At 48.7% G+C, this 4,785-nt stretch overlaps 1 pseudogene; it reads right to left on the bottom strand.

Annotated features, from left to right (window-relative positions):
• Positions 1 to 478: 478 nt before the first annotated feature.
• LOC118842263 lies at positions 479 to 3,494 on the bottom strand (annotated as a pseudogene).
• Between the last annotated feature and the right edge of the window lie 1,291 nt (positions 3,495 to 4,785).

The following is a 4,785-nucleotide window of genomic DNA, read 5'->3' as shown; positions in this document are numbered from 1 at the left end:
CTCTGAGCCTGTGAATGTCTTTTATATACTTTATACACACACACACACACACACACACACATATATATATATATATATATGTATATATAAAATATAGAATCTGTCTTTTGTTAAAAAGTATTTCAATGATCATATATATATTTATCAAGGCATGATGGCTTTAAGTAAGGGGAAAGAGGGAAGGATCCATCATGGGGGAGGTAAGATAAGTAAAGCAGAAAGGGAGAGGTTGGGGAAAGAAGTTTAAAAGGAAACCATCTGGGGTCAAACGCTCCATGTAGGGTAGCGGGGTCACATCAATAGCTTCCACTCATGTGTCCCATTCCAGGCAGGGTACTAGGGCACCAACTCATCTCCTGGGTCCCCCCCCACACTTCCCATTGCTGTGGCTCCCTCTCCCACATGTCTCTTGGACCCATGCTATCCTTGTACCCCAGGGTTTGTGGATACAGCCCGTGTCTCCGGCACTGGGCACCTGATCTCAGAAGCCATTGCCACTGATATTGATAGACTGCAGGTCAGCTACCTGCATGACATTGATACCACTGTTGGCAAGTCGGGCAATAACCTACGGGCAGATAGCTTCCATAGCTACCATGTTGGTAGTAATGAGGGCAGAAGGAGTGGGAGTGCCACTGCCCTCTGAGCCTGCCCCAGTGTCTAGGGGCATGGTGCCTATGCTCAGGGCCACTCCTGGGCCTCCTTTTTATTCTGGTGGGTCCTGATGTGCTTCGACAAATGGTCACTCCTCATGAAGCGTTTGGGGCACTCAGGGCAGGCAAACTTCTTTTCACCAGTGTGTGTGCGTTTGTGCCGCTGGAGCTCATCTGAGTGGGTAAAGCGCTTTCCACAGTGCAGCCAGGATCAGATAAAGGGCCTCTCCCCTGTGTGCCATCGTAGGTGTGCCTGAAGGTGGGAAGTCTTGCCATAAACTTTGCCACAACCTGGCATGTGGCAGATGTGTTTCATTTTACCAGGGTCCCCAGAGCCCCTCCCTTCACTGTCTTTACAATGGGGGCAGGTGCAAGCCTCGTCCTCCAACCAGGCTGGGGCTGGGGGTCTGAGCTGGACTCTCCTTCCACTCCGCCGGCCATGTCATCATGTATTCCATCACCACTAGCCCCGTGAAGGCCAAGTTGAGCCCCATGGTCTCCTGTGGCATTCACTATGGTCAGTGGCAGACCTGGCAGCTGGTGCACCTGGATTTCTGAAGCACCTAGTGCACTGAGGTTGATGGTCTGGAGTCCTGGCATCGATGAGAGCTGAGCAGCATTCACAGTGCCAGCAGGAATGGAGGCAGCTGAGGCAATAGGTGTAAGGGTGGTGTTGCTGTTGCCAGTCTGTCCCAAAGAGACACCCTGCATTGGTGCCAGGGTGATTGTCTGAGCCTGTGGGTTCTGGACTTGAAGATTCTGCAGCTGAATAGTCTGCCAACTGACTTGCCCATTAGGCCCCACTGTTGGTGTCCGGATGATAATGGGGCCTGAGTTGGGAACAGCCTGAAGCTGGAGGTTCTGCAGACCATCTTGAGAAATAGCTTGGGTTGTAAAGGTCTGGCTGGACAGTGGTACAGCCTGGAGGGCCTGAATAGCCTGTCCCCCTTGAACTAACTGTGGTTAGATGAGAATCTGTTGTTGCTGTGACTGCTGGTTTTGCTCTCCCTCCTTTTGTTGGCTGGACTGGAGCGTACCCCCAGGTGTCTGGTTCTGCTGAACATTCAAAGAGTCAGATCCTTGAAGTCCACTGACCCTTTGTGGCGTCTGGACTTGAGTATTGGTCCCGGCTGTTCCGCTGGTGGAGAAATTCATAATGCCCATGATGCTGGTGGTGGTTGTGGACGAGTAACTGCTGGCATTAGTGAAAAAGGATCCAGAACTAGCTTGTGAGGTTGCCAGGCTAGCAGAGCTAATAGTTATCCCTGAGGTTGTGGGCTGTGAGCCACTCTCCTGAGAGCCTGAGCTACTGATTGTGACTGCCTGGGAACTGGGAGTCAGGGTGGCTGCAGCAACAGTATTGACAGACAGCAGGGTGATATTCCCATTCAGTGCCACTGAGACATTGGCCACATACTGAGTCTGTCCTGAGAGGACATTATTGGCCAAGCCTTGGAGGGGGACAGCCTGCTGGAGTAGGTTTGGCATAGAAGCGATGATATTGCCCCCACTCCCTCTATTTGTAATAATCTGCTGGTTTGCCCCAGGTATTATCCGAATTTGACCAGAACCATCTTGCTGCACTTGGGCCCCAGTGGTGGCAAACTGCAGCTGTTGCCCATCAACAGTTTGGAACTGGGGGATTACTTGGTACTGAATGTTGGGCATCACTCCAGGAAGTCCTGTCAGAACTTGCTGGTTCTGTATATTGGGGGTGGTGGTAACAACATGTTGCCCACCAGAGACTGGGCGATTCTTAGAGAATTTGCTACTACTGCTACCATTGCTACTGCTGCCACCCCGATCCTTTGAGGTAGGAGATGATCAGCCAACCATTGGCACCTTGGGTGAGTTGTGTGGCAGCTGTGAGATGGAGCTCACCTGAGCCCCCTGACTGACTTGGGCCCTGGGAGTTGTTGCTGTTTTCATTGGGTGACTCGATTCTGCTGCAGGTGGCTGCTAGCAAAGCCAATGGGGATGACTGGGACTCCTGGCCACCTCCTCCTCCACTGCTGCTGCTGCTTGTGCTGCTGCTCCGAGTCTGGGAAAAGCCACCACCACCATTGCTGCCAACTCCTTTCTCAATCTTCACCACAACAGGCATTTCATCCACAGAATGATCTTGGTCTGGAGAAGATTAAAGAAGCCAAAACATTCAAAGAGGCAGCAAGGGAGGGTGCTGGAGGTGCAAGCGGAGAGGGGGAGCGGGGTGGTGAGGGAGAGGAAGGAGAGCAAGGCAGGGCAAAAGGGGGGAGCGCGGAGTCCAAGCAGTTTCCTCTCAATCTCCAAGTCTTGGTCATCCTGGAATCGGCTGTGGCGGCGGGAGGGTCTTCGGGCATGCCGAGAGCAGGCGGCCCGGGCGCAGGGACTAGAGTTGTTGGGAGGGAGGATGCGGGGATGCTGGGCATGGCAGCTATGGCCCAGCAGCCCTCCAGGAGATGGGGGAAAAGATGGGATGGGGAAGGGGACCCGGGGCAGCCCAGGGGAAGAGGCGGCGGAGGCCGGGGGAGGGGACGGGGTTGGGGTCCCCAGGTGGGAGGAGAGAAGGCGGTTTCGGGGGCGGAGAGGAGGCGGGCCGAGGGGGGGGCAGGGCGGTTTCGGAGGGATGGGCGGGGCGAGGGCGGGCCCCCAGGGGGGTGGGGGCGAAGGGGTAGGTGGGGGATCCACAGCAGGGTGGAGGAGGAGACCAGGGGTAGCGGCGGCTGTGGCAACTGCTTTGCCGGCGGCGGCCCCGAGGCGGGCGGGCGGAGGCGTAGGGCCCAGGCGGTGCCGGCGGGGCTCCGGTGTCCCCGCTGGCGGAGCCTGAGGTTGGGTCTTTTCATAACTCAAGCAATAATGCATTAGTTTCCCAATTTTCCCACTTCCCCTCCAATATGTTATTTTCCTTTTCTATCTTATTATGCAAATGCAGAGGTGCGAGGTAGCACCTCAGAGTTGTTTAATTTCTCTAAACACTAGTAATTTTGAGTGGTTTTTTTCATGGCTATAGATAGCATTGATTTCTTCATCTGAAAACTGCCTCTTCCAACCCTTTGACTATTTATCAATTGAGGAATGACTTGTACTCTAACATATTTGAGTCAGTTCTCCATATATTTGAGAACTGAATCATTTATGAGAGACACTTGCTGTAAAATATTTCTCTCCAGCTTTCACTTTCCTTCTAATCTTGGCTATATTGATTTTGTTTGTACAATCCCTTTTTAATTTAATATAATAAAATTATCCATTTTTCATCTCATAATCCTCTCTATTTCCTATCTTGTCATAATTTTTTTCCCTTCTCCGTAGATCTGACAGGTAAACTATGACTTATTCTTCTACTTTGCTTATGGTGTCGTCACTTATATCTAAACGATGTACTCCTTTTGACCTTATCTTGGTATATACGAGGTAAAATGTTGATCTATGACTAGCTTTTGCCATAATATGTTCCAGTTTTCTCAGCAGTTTTTGTCAAACAGTGAGTTCTTGTTCCAAAAGCTTGGGTTGTATCAAAAACTAGATTAACTCTGGTCATTTACTATTCTGTCTTGTCTACCTAATCTCTTCTGCTGAGCCACCACTCAGTTTCTTAGCCAGTACCAGATTGTTTTGATTATTACCATTTTATAACGCATCTTGAGGTCTGATATGACTAGGTCACCTTCCTTCACATTTTTTTATTAATTCCATTGATATTCTTGACATTTTATTCTTCCAAATAAATTTTATTATTTTTTTCTAGTTCTATAAAATAATTTTTGGTAGTTTGATTATAAGGGAACTGAATAACTAAATTAATTTGAGTAGAATTGTCATTTTAATTACATTGGCTCAGTCAAGCCATGAGCAATTAATATTTTTTTCCAGTTGTTCAGATGTGATTTTATTTGTGTGAAAAGTATGTTATGATTGTGTTTATATATTCCATGGGATTGTCTTGTCAGGTAGACTCCCAAATATTTAATACTATCTACAGTTATTTTAAATGAAATTTCTCTATTTCTTGCTGCTGAGCCATATTTGTAATATATAGAAATGCTGATGATTTATGTGACTTTATTTTATATCTGGCCACTTTGCTAAATTTGTTAATTATTTCAAACAGTATTTTAGTTGATTCTCTAGGATGCTTTAAGTATGCCATCAT

This window comes from Trichosurus vulpecula, chromosome 3, assembly GCF_011100635.1.
Source record: "Trichosurus vulpecula isolate mTriVul1 chromosome 3, mTriVul1.pri, whole genome shotgun sequence".
Lineage (NCBI taxonomy): Eukaryota > Metazoa > Chordata > Mammalia > Diprotodontia > Phalangeridae > Trichosurus > Trichosurus vulpecula.
This window is presented reverse-complemented; position numbering and strand designations above follow the sequence as displayed.